The sequence below is a fragment of the Juglans microcarpa x Juglans regia genome, chromosome 5S, assembly GCF_004785595.1.
Source record: "Juglans microcarpa x Juglans regia isolate MS1-56 chromosome 5S, Jm3101_v1.0, whole genome shotgun sequence".
In the NCBI taxonomy this organism is placed as follows: domain Eukaryota; kingdom Viridiplantae; phylum Streptophyta; class Magnoliopsida; order Fagales; family Juglandaceae; genus Juglans; species Juglans microcarpa x Juglans regia.
In genome coordinates, this window is record NC_054603.1 from 18,626,779 (window position 1) to 18,639,283 (window position 12,505).

The window sequence follows — 12,505 nt, forward strand, 5'->3', positions numbered from 1 at the left end:
GCATCCTAACTCTAAAAATCACTGAAATCTACATACCTTATATAAATTTTGTCCTAAACTCAAATATCAACTCAAAAAACTTTAAAACTGAAGACAACTATGAAAATTCCATTGGGGCTGAAACTCACAGAGGCTATTTCCCTTGATTTTTGTTGCAATTTTTTCAAATTTCAAAACCCACAATTAAACCAAAAATATTCTTCTAATATGCTCATAACATAATCCTAAGAATAATCATATTTTGAATCACAACCAAAAGTCATAAAAATCACTAAAACTGAACTTTTCGGTTTCTTTCTAAGTTCAAAAATAGATTTGTTTCTAACTTGTTTTGATCAACTTCTTGATCCATGACTTAAAAAGATGTGATCTAAAAACCAAAACATCACACGGTTTAAAAAGGTGTTCTAAAATAGATCTAAGCTTTAAAGTCAAGATCACATGGTTAAAAAGCAACCAAAACATGAATTTAGCTAAGGACATCAATTCTTTGACCTATCCGAATATCTCCTTGCTTAAAAATTCATATCTTTGAATATAACATCAAATATCTTCAAACTAATATTCTAACATGTATATAAGAGGCTTAGGATCCTTCAATAAAATTATCAAAGTCATTGGAATTGGTTTAAATCACAAAAGATCCATACTTTCTTAAATCGGAAACTGTTTTTCCTCTTCCTGTTTTTTAAGTTTCTACATCTAAGAAAATATTTTATCAAAACCTTTAGTCATGCAACAAATCCTGAACGAATAATCATATACACATGTTAACAGTACTCAATAAACATTTCGGACCAAGATCTATCCATTGGCTTGGTCAAAAACCTCAAAATATAACACACTCCAGTTTATCACCCAAAATGACCTTTGTGGGGTTTAAACAACTTTGGACCAATCAAATAATCACCAAATGGAACATATGAGGTATCTACATAAACTATACTCAAAACGGAACAACTTTCATGAAGGATACTTTGTGAGAAAAGGATGGACACCAAGGTGGACCAAGTCTTAAAGATTCTTTGCAAGTTTCAGATGGGGCAATCATAAGATTGAGAGCTAAGAAGTTCAAGGATTGATGCAATCTACTTGAGACGAGTCTAGCAAGAGCTGAATATTCAAGATGGGCTTGAGAGAAGGAGATCCAATGATCATCCATGTGATACAAGCTATGGAAGTGTGCAACATAAATTAGGGCCGATTATTATGTTTATGTGATTGAAGGCATTGACTTGTTAATTCATTAAAAGGGCTTATCTTATTAATTATATAAATTAGTCTATAATAATGGGACTTAAGGATGTTTGGCCCACATATGTTTTATATTTTATGAACTAGGGTTTCAAGAGAAGTTTTTAAGGGTAGTTTAGGGGTTGTTTTAATTTGCAGCTAGGGTTTCTTTTGGGAAGACCTTGTATTTTGCCCAAGGGTATTTTGGAAAAAGATTTTATGCTAATCTAGGGTGTTTAGGGGATTGAGATATGTAAGTTACTGTAGTCGAGTGCTGTAGCCTCGGCACTATGCACTCAGGGGTATTTTTGGAAGATGGAGATTTATTTTGGCTATGGTTATAATTAGATTTTGGTTTAAATACTCTCTGTAGCCTCATTTTAATCAGTTTATGAAATTTGATGAATTTTTTTATTGTGAGTTGAGTTTATCTCCTCTTGTTCTTGAATGAACTTTTGAACTTATCAAAGACAAATCACAACCTTTGTGGTGTTCTTCCTTATAATTTAGGTTCTCGAGACAGGTTCTTCAATGGGTCTAGATTTTTATATAATCTAGGTTCTTGAAATGAGTTCCTTAACGGGTCTAAATTTTCCATTGGCTTGATTTTGACTTTCTTGGGTGAGTTTTCAAATTGATTGTGGGTTCAAGGGATTCTATTCCCATGGGTTCATATCATTTGGTATCAGAGCCAGGTTTCCATTCAGTTCTGATTCTATCTTTTAGTTCTTGCATTTTTAAATTTAATTCTAGGGTTTCATTGTTCTAGGGTTGCAAAAAAAAAAAAAAAAAAGAAGGAAAAAAGGAAACAAAATCTAGGCTGCTGAAATTCTTAGGGTTTTTGGTTTGGCTGAATTTTGCATCACTTAGGATTTCAAAATTCTAGGCTTTCTTGCATCTCTAAGTTTGTCAATTGCTTAGAGTGCCATTCTATTGATTCTCTTCTACTTCATTGTCAATTATTGTGTGTTTGAATTCAATTACTTGATTTTTACAATTGAATATTGTTGTTTGTGATTGAGTTACTAAAAAGAAGAGAAAAGAAAAGAAAGGAAAAAAAAAAAAAAAAAAGAAAGGAAAGGAAAGGAAAGGAAAAGAAAAGAAAGGTAAGGAAAATAAAAGAAAATAAAAGAAAAGAAAAGAAAATTTGAAAAAGAAAAGAAAAGAAAAAGTAGCATATTCAAATGTTGCTACAGAGTTACAATAAAGAGAAAGAAAGACATTTGTTGATTGAGCTTTATCTTCAAAGGGGCTGAATACATCTTTCTAGTTGGTATCTTGTTTTATAATTACTCTTTCCCTCGTATAAATTCCTCCAGTCTCGTGTCACTTTATTCATTCATTGTTTCTTGAATCTATTGCTGGTTGGAATAATACAAGGTTATATTGTCTTAATTTAGTTCAACTAGTTTTCAAAGAACTTGAGCGGGAAAACTATTGAGGTAAAAGACAAGAGAGTGTGAGACTATTTTCGGGAAAAAACCAATTAAGAGTGAAACACGAGTGGAGTGCCATTATTTGAGTGTAAACACGTAAGGTTGTGTGTGACGTTTTCCACTAATATTCCTTTTGTGCAGCACATTACGATATCTCATAGGAGTGACTCATCACCAAAGGAGATGGAAGATAACTCATCATTTGTGTTGCAAGCCATCCAACAACAGTTTGAGTGGTTTAACTTTGTGCGGGGTCAAGTGAGGGATAGAATGAATCATCAAGAAGTAGTGATTAGAAATCTACAAGGTGGGAGAGATAAGAGGTGACGTGAGCCTAGTATTGAGAATGGGTATGAGAATGGAGAGTATGATGAGGATGAGGAAGACCTAACATCTGAAGTTAGATTGGGTAGACATAGAGGAGTTTGGGGTGAAAGAGGACTTAGGGGAATCCCAGGGGGTCGAGATGGAGTAGGTAGGAACCTTGGGAGTATCAAAATAAAAATACCATCCTTCCAAAGTAGAACTGAACCTGAAGTTTATTTAGAGTGGGAGAAAAGAATAGAGTTGGTGTTTGATTGTCATAATTACTCTAAGGAGAAGAAGTTGAAGTTGGCGGTAATTGGATTCACTAATTATGTGATTATTTGGTGGGATCAATTAGTGACCAATAAGATGAGGAATCTTGAGAGGCTTGTAGAAACATGGAGAGAGTTGAAAGCTATCATGAGGCGGAGATTTGTACCTAGCCACTACTATAAAGACCTCTACCAAAAACTACAAAATCTTACACAGGGGTCTAGGTGTGTAGAGGATTACCATAAGGAGATGGAGATGGAGATGGCTATGATTCGGGTTAATGTAGTGGAGGATCGGGAAGCCATGATGGCTAGATTTTTGAGTGGGTTGAATAGGGAGATAGCTAATGTAGTTGAGTTGCAACATTATGTGGAGGTAGAGGACATGGTGCACATGGCTATGAAGGTGGAGAGGTAGTTAAAGAGAAATGGTACAACAAGGTATACTTCGGTTTCTAGTACTTATTGAAAACCAAAGTGGGACGAAAATGATCAAGCTATAACAAAGGGGAAGACCGAACCACCTAAGGGGAAAGATGATGGAACTAACAACAAACCCAAGGTAGAATCCCAACCTTCACGAAATAGAAATATTAAATGTTTCAAGTGTTTGGGTTTAGGGCACATGGCATCTCAATGTCCATATATGTAGGTGATGATTATGCGTGACAATGGAGAGGTGATGATTGAGAGTGAGGGTGATAGTGAGGAGATGCCTGGGTTAGTTGATACTAGTGATGATGATGGAGTGGAGTATCCCTTGACCGGTGAATCTCTTGTTGCCAGATGTGCTCTCAATACACAAATCTAGGTGGATGATATGGCGCAACAGAGATAGAACATTTTTTAAACTAGATGCCACATCAACGCAAGGTATGTAATATGATCATTGATGGGGGGAGTTGTACTAATGTTGCTAGCACTATTTTAATTAAGAAATTGAATTTGCCTACCTTGAAACACTTTAGACCACACAAGTTGCAATGGTTGAATGATTGTGGGGAGGTTAGGGTAAATAGGCAAGTGTTAGTTTCTTTTTCAATTGGAAAATACATGAATGAAGTACTTTGTTATGTAGTGCCTATGCATGTTGGCCATATTTTGTTGGGAAGGCCGTGGCAGTATGATAGGAAAGTGATTCATAAAGGGTTCAAGAATAGGTATACTTTTGTAAAAGACAATAAGACCATTACTCTTGTACCAATGACTCGAAGACAAGTGTATGAAAATAAAGTGAAATTGAAAAGAGAGAATGAGTTGAAAAACACTTGTGAGGCCAAGAGTTCAAAAAAAGAAGATGAAAAAGAGAGTGAAAAAAAAAAAGAAAGTGAAAAGAAAAAAGAGAGTGAAAGAAAAAAAGAGGGTGAAAAGAAAAAGAGAGTGAAAAGAAAAGAGAGAGTGAAGAAAATGAGAGAAAAAGAAAGAGAAAAATGAGCTTTTATGTTAAGAAAAATTTTACTACTAACGAACTTGACAAACCATTGCCTAGTGTTGTTGTCTCTTTATTGTAGGGATATGAGGTCATGATTCCTAGTGGCGTGTTTAGTGGATTGCCACCTTTTAGAGAGATAGAGCATTATATTGATTTTGTGCTGGGTGCGACAATTCCTATCCGACCTTTCTTTGACGAACATGAGTCCTTGAAGTACTTGAAAGGACAAGGTAAGTTGAATAGAATGCATGCCAAGTGAGAGTAATTCATTGATACCTTTCCTCCATTAATCAAATACACACAAGGTAAGAAAAATTTTGCGGTTGATGCTTTAGCAAGAATGTATCTCCTTGTCTTAATTTTAGATGCAAAGTTATTGAGATTTGAATATGATAAGGAATTATATGCTAATGATGATGACTTTGATAGTGTGTATGGAGCATGTGAGAAGGCATCGTTTGGTAAATGCTATAGACTACATTAATATTTGTTTAGAGAAAATAAACTTTGTGAGCCTACTAGTCTTGTGCGTGAGATGCTAGTGCATGAATGTGGTTTATTGGGTCATTATAGTGTAAAAACGATTTCAAACGTGTTGCGTGACCATGGGTGGGAGTATTGCTTGCCATTCATTCAATTTGTATATAATTGGAGTGGTCATTTTGGTGCAATGAAGACTTCAAATGTGTTTCATGAACATTTGTGTGAGTATCATTTGCCATTCATTGACTTGTGGCATGAATGTTTGCGGGAGTATCATTTTCCCTTATTAGAGTTTGTATATAATAAGATCATGCATACTACTATTTTTTATTCTTCTTTAGAAGTTGTTTATGGTTTTAATCCACTTACTCCTTTAGCTTTGATGCTTTTGCTTGTTGATGACAGGAGTAACTTGGATGGACTTTTTCAAATTCTTGAAAAAATTAATAAAAATTCATATCAAGTGGATCTTCTAGGAAAGTATCATATTTATGCTAATTTCAATGTTTATGATCTTTTCCCCTTTGATGCAGGTGCAGATTCGAGGTCGAATCCTTTTGAGAAGAGGGGGAATAATGGACACCAATGTGGACCAAGTCTTAAAGATCCTTTGAAGTTTCAGATGGGGCAATCACAAGATTGAGAGCTAAGAAGTGCAAGGAAGCAATGCAAGGATTGATGTAATCCACTTGAGATGAATCTAGCAAGGGCCGAATATTTAATATGGGCTTGAGAGAAGGAGATCCAGTGATCATCCATGTGATACAAGTTATGGAAGAGTGCAACATAAATTAGGGCCTATTATTATGTTTATGTGATTGAAGGCATTGGACTTGTTAATTTATTAAAAGAGCTTATTTGATTAGTTATAGGAATTAGTCTAGAATAATGGGGCTTGAGCATGTTTGGGCTACATATGTTTTACGTTTTATGAACTAGGGTTTCAGGAGAAGTTTTTAAGGGTAATTTAAGGGTTGTTTTAATTTGTAACTTGGGTTTCTTTTTGGGAAGGCCTTGTATTTCGCCCTAGGGTATTTTTGGAAAGGATTTTATGTTAACCTAGGGTTTTTAGGAGATTGAGATATGTAAGTTACTGTAGCCGAGTACTATAGCTGTGACACTATTCACTCAGGGGTATTTTTGGAACATGGGGATTTATTTTGGCTAGGATTTTCATTAGGTTTTGGTAAATACTCTTTGTAGCCTCATTTTTATTAGTTTATGAAATTTGATGAATTTATTTTTTGTGTGTTGAGTTTATCTCCTCTTGTTCTTAAATGAACTTTTGAACTTATCAAAAGTAAATCACAACCTTTGTGGCATTCTTCCTTATAATTTAGGTTCTTGTGACAGATTCTTCAACGAGTCTAGATTTTCGTATAATCTAGTTTTTTGAAACGAGTTCCTCAATGGGTCTAAATTTTCCATTGGCTTGATTTTGGCTTTCTTGGGTGAGTTTTTAAATTGATTGTGGGTTCAAGGGATTCTATTCCCATGGGTTCATATAAGAAAACAATTAGAAAAGTTTCGAATCAAGCATGTAAAAGAGTTCAGAAAAGCTGTCCAAGAGTGTCTTTTGTATTCTATAAAAAAAAGTGTAAATGAGGGATGATTTTAGTGGGAAGTGGGCTGCGGGGCTTCTTACACAAGTTATAGAAGATGATAAGGTTGAAATGAAGCTTGAGTGTTGGTCTTCTCTACCCAATACAAAATACAAAAATTTGCCCAAAATATTTTCTCTAGGTGGAGTGTGGAATTGAAAGAGTGAGGTGGCCTTTTAACCTTTCACTTCAAGAGCCCTCTAGGCCTTCTTCTACAAATCTAATCAGCCATGTGGGGGGGGGGGGGGGTGAAATTGTTTAGTCAAAAAGCAATGCAAAGGTGACCAAATTTGTGGGTCTTGACGGGCCTAAATCGAATAGGCCTAACTTTTGGGTTTCAAGAGGGTTTGGGTTGCTATCAAGCCCAAATCCAATATCTCTTGGCCTAATCAATTTTCCAAGGTTAACAAGGTTGGATAATGATGTTCTAATAGAAATTTGAAGGATTAATAACATGTAGAAGTAATTTAATCAAGCGATTAAACATAATGCTAGAAACTGATTCATTTAAGTTTTGGAGGTCAACTTTATGGTTTGGATAAAACCATTTAAGATTTTGGTTTCCACCATGCTTTTTGGATTCTCAGTTGGATTCCAATCATATAGGATTTTACTAGAGTGGAAACCCTTTTTGGTTTGGCACAATTTGATTGGTTGGATGGAATAGGGTTTTTCCTTAGGTAGTATGATCTCACACCTTGATTCCTTCAAATCCATCAAACATTCCTCATGGTGCCAAGTGTCTAATACTATTCACTATGTGTGGTTAAGATCTTGCCAAGTGTTCAAATAAACTTTTCTAATTTAATTTGGACATTCCACACTGTGATTTTGAAAAAAACTACACTTGGTGCGCTTATCGAGCTTACTATTCACTCTGGAAAAGTGAATAATAAACTTTGTACTAAAAAATCCTAAATATTCATATTAACCTAAAGTGAAAATCGTTTACTGAAACTCAAACCCGAAGTGCCCCTAAAAATAATTTTACCGTTTCGAACATGCGTTTCTTCTGAAAATATGAAAATGGATTTATTGTGCCATATAATCCTAAATAATCAACCGAGTCTAATGGCGTAGACCATAACACATTCTGACACTTATAACTATCTCAAATAACTAGAATCACACTTTTGGCACCATAGTGAGTGATAACACTGACTATGTTGACAAACTAACACTATGCGATTGGTCAATTCATGAAAACTATGAGGTTTTCACGAGGTTCCTAAAGCCAATAGAAATTCCACCATTGAATTTCTAGCGGGTTGTTTACATTCCTAATTGTTTTTGTTTTTCATACCATCTCTTCTACCATTTCATTCCTTTTCCAACTCCTCTTTCATTGTGGTTCTTCTCACTTCTGCTCTCTTGCTCTCTTGCTTTCGAGTTTCCTCTTCACTCTTCTTATAACTCTTATTTCTTGATGGCTTCTCACAAATTTTCGAGATCTGGTGCCTACGGTGCGGGGTCCTCCTGATGCCACAATTCTTTGGACTCACCTAGGGAAATTGGCTCGCACCATCCTTCAAACTTTGATGGGAACCAATGGTCGGCCACAACTTCTCGAGCTGACCTAAATCTTGTGAGGAACCAATATAGAACTCCTGTTTCAATGACATTGGAGTTGCCAGAGTTTTGCCGAGTGGTGGTTGATTCTAAAGGCTTTGCTGCATAAGTGGCATTGTATTCTCTCATGTTTCTGATGAAGCTTCACTTTACATTCTCTCGCCTCGTTCGTGATGTGATCGACTTTTTAGGATTTGCTCTTTCGCAACTTGTTCCCAATGCTTGGAGGATCCTAATGGTGTGCTATGTCGCATGATGACAAGTTCTGGGGCCTGCTGGTGAGGAATACCCTGGCCTCACAACAAGAGAGTTCTTATTTACCCATGGCGTTAGGCGTATAAATGGAAATTTGTGTAGCTTTTGGTCTCGCACTGGCTATAGAGTGGTGCGCTTGGAATGTCGCTATTCTCTTGCCAAGTAGTGGCATAGGAAGTTCTATCTTGTTTCTAAAAGTAGTTGGGAGTTTCCCTTTGGTAAGGTTGCCCATTGTGAATTCCTCATTCGTGCGACATGGGGCCCTATTTCGGAAGATTATGTTCTTACCATTATTCTTTCCGATCTGAAGGAGGCCCATTTGCATTTGGTTTATGCCTGAGTGGAGCAAAATGATAGCGCAACCCGGTCAGACGTACTTCTTACTCTGGCTAATATTGATAAGTTCTTTGTTTCCCCCACTTAGGCTCACATCTTTGATCGCCAATTCTTGGGTGCCCCTTCGTTTTCCTAGGGCTAGAAGAGAGGGTCTTTGCCCCCTCACATCAGAAGAGTAAGAAGCCTCATGTGGAATGTAGCTCTGTTCAAGGCGAGGCTTAGCTGTTTGTTGAGTCAAGTTTCACTAAGGAAAGACCTGTTCAGGTTGCTTCATTTCCTTGGGGAAGTGGCTCGGTCCGCTCTTCCTCCTTTTTGTTAGGTTTGCTGGAGGAAATTATGAATCAAGTTGAGGATGACTTGGCCCTTGTGTTGGAAGCTGAATCCTCTATGGCGCCTGATTTGGTGGTTGTACGACCAACTTCTCTTACGCAAGGGGTCAGGGTGACGATTCTGTTTCTAATGAGGATGACATTGAAGTGTTACTTCATTCTGCCTTCTTGGAGATTGCCTTACCTTTCCAATGACTTTGGCTGCTTCTTTTGATGATGCGGGCGAGGCATCTTTGGCTGCTGGTGTTCATGTAGGACGTTCTGATTTGGAGGGTGGTCCTTCCTCTTTCTCTGCTCTTTTATGATTTCTGGGGGTACTATCCCCGAAATTCTTTTTGTTTTCCTGGAGTCTCTTCATGATGAACCTACGGGCGTGAACCTTAGGAGTTCAATCATACTCAAATACATTCTTGGTAAGAGAATCCAACAATTCAAGACATCTAAAATCATAAGTAAAATAAAATAAATAGCAATCAAGAAGAACAAATGACTATAGGAGTTTATACCCCCAAACTTAAATTAAACAATGTCCTCATTGTAATTCAAAAGTGAGAAAGATTAAAGAATTGAAAGGAACTTTCCTGGTTTCATGGTGGATTCACCGTAGTTTGTAATTTCCAGCTATTTAATTTTGCTAAATAAACCTGCATCAAAATCCAAATTATTCAAAATAAAAATAAAAGAATAAAAGAAAGTTCCATGAGCTACCTCCCATAAGCGCTTGTTTTAAAGTCTACAGCCAGACTTTTCGATCTTCATCAATTAGGGTCTCCAAGAGAAATAAGTGCACAGTTCCTCTCCACTTGTTCTCCATAATAATGCTTCAATTTCTGCTTGTTAACTCTAAATATACTCCCTATCTTGTCCTTCAAATCTATTGCTCCAAAAGAGGAAACTTTGTCAATTGTATAATGACCTGTCCATCTTGATCTTAACTTGCCCGGGAAGAGTTTGAGTCGTGAATTGAAGAGTAAAACCAGTTGTCCTAGTGCAAACTCACGCCTAAGAATTTGTTTGTCATGCCACTTCTTCGTCTGTTCTTTGTAGATCTTCGCATTTTCATAAGTATCATTCTGGAACACATCCATCTCATTCAATTGAAGAAGTCGCTTTTCTCCTGCTGCCTTCAAATCATAGTTAAACTTCTTTGAGGTTTTCTGTGTCTTTTTTTAGAAAATGCATAATCCGGCTTTTCTACAGATCTAGTCTCCTCATTTCATTGCTAAGTGATGTATCCTGCTGCAAAGATGGTTCTAGGTGATCGGCTGGTGCATCTTCTTGAAAAGCTTCTTCTACACATTACTTAATGACATCTATCCGAGAGCAAGTGCTTGACTCTTCTCGAAATCTCATATCTTGGTAGATTATGAGCATAAGTTCTTCCTTGTTCACTCTCAATGTCAATTCACCATTTTGAACATTAATTAAAGCCATTCTTGTAGCAAACAATGGTCGGCCAAGAATGAGTGAGACTTCTTGGTCTTCCTCCATATCTAACACCATAAAATTAGCAAGAAAAATAAATTTATCCACCTTTACCAGTACGTCTTCTATGATTCCACGTGGATACTTGATGAATTGGTCTGCTAGTTGCAAAGAAATGGTTGTTTGTTTCATCTCTCTGAGTCCTAACTTCCTGTAAATAGAAAATGGCATAAGATTAATGGTCGCACCAAGATCAAATAAAACTTTATAAAAAAATGAATTTCCAATAGTGTAAGGCAAAGTGAAACTCTCTGAATCTTTTGATTTTTGAGGCAATTTCTTTTGAAGAATTGCATTGTATTCTTCCGAAAGTTTTATTGTTTCGAACTCCTCCAACCTTCTCTTCTTGAAATTGATGTCCTTCAGAAATTTGACATAATTTTGCATTTGTCCCAAAGCATTTGCAAAAGGAATATTTATGTGAATTTTCTTAAAAATATCCAAAAATTTAGAAAATTGCTTATCTAATTTTTGTTTTTGGAAACGTTGAGGATAAGGAAGTGGAGTAGGAAGAATATGAGGATTGTCAGGAAATTAAAAATTGCTTGAGACTTGTCAGTCTCTCTTGGTGTATCGTTCTCTTCTTCTACTTTATTCTTGCTTTGGCCATTGTTTGTAATTGTAGGGGTGAACTTGGTTTCCTTTGATGGTGATCTCTCAATTTCTCTTCCACTCCTAAGTGTGATGACCTTTCATTGTTCCTTTGGATTCACTTCTGTGTTGTAGGAAAAGTTCCTCCATGTTGGACATTGATGGTTGTGGCTAGTTGCCCAATTTGCACTTCAAGATTCTTTATAGAGGCTCCCATGTTGCTATAATGAGTCTCAATATTGTCCAATCGTGAATCAATCTTTTAAACCTTGCATTTGTCTTCTCAACAAAGGAAACCATGGCATCCTCAAGTGACATTTTCTTCTCGCTTGGTTGACTATCAAATCTTGGAGGAGGTTGCAGCACATTCTTTGTGTTTCCATAAGACAAATTCTCATGATTTCAAAGCCCTAGATAGTAGTAATTTGGCATAGGATTATCACGATAGTTGTAGTTCCGATTGTTGATGTATTGAACTTGTTCTTGACTCACATCATTATTTGGAACTGTCATACTTGTAGCTGCAATATATTATGCACTTTGTGCTATCCTTTGGGTTGTTAAAGCTGAAATTTGATGAGATAGAGAAGCAACTTGAGCTGAAAGGGCTGCTAATGGCTCCAATTCATGAATCCTAACAACTTTCTTAGCGATAGTTCTTTTGGTTGGCCAGTGATAGTTATTTGAGGCCATTTCTTCCAAAAGAGATGTAGCACCTTCAGCTGTCTTTGACATCAAAGTTCCACCAGCAGCAGTTTCAACTATGGTCCAAGTTTGTCCATTCAATCCATTGTAGAACATCTGAACCTGCAACCAATCCGGCAATCCATGTTAAGGGCAGCGGCGAATCAAATCTTTATTCCTTTCCCATGCCTCATAGAGTGACTCGAAATCATTTTGCTTGAATTGACTAATCTCACTCCTGAATTGGGCTGTTTTTGCAGATGGAAAGAATTTAGCAAGAAACTTTTCAGCCATGTCCTGCCAACTAGTAATACTTCCTGGTTGTAGAGATTGTAGCCAACCTCTTGCCTTGTCCCTCAAAGAAAAAGGAAACAATCTCAGTCTAATGGTGTCTTTAGTAATACCATTGATCTTTACAGTGTCACAAATCTCCAAAAAATCGCCAAATGAATATTGGGATCATCTAGTGGCAATCTGTAGAATTGGGCTTGTT

At 36.6% G+C, this 12,505-nt stretch overlaps 1 non-coding gene across 1 annotated transcript; it reads left to right on the forward strand.

Moving 5' to 3' along the window:
* The first annotated feature begins 12,151 nt into the window (after positions 1–12,151).
* On the forward strand, positions 12,152–12,257 carry LOC121268721. Its single transcript, XR_005941232.1, has one exon. It is a non-coding gene; the product is annotated as a small nucleolar RNA R71 (small nucleolar RNA).
* Positions 12,258–12,505: the final 248 nt, after the last annotated feature.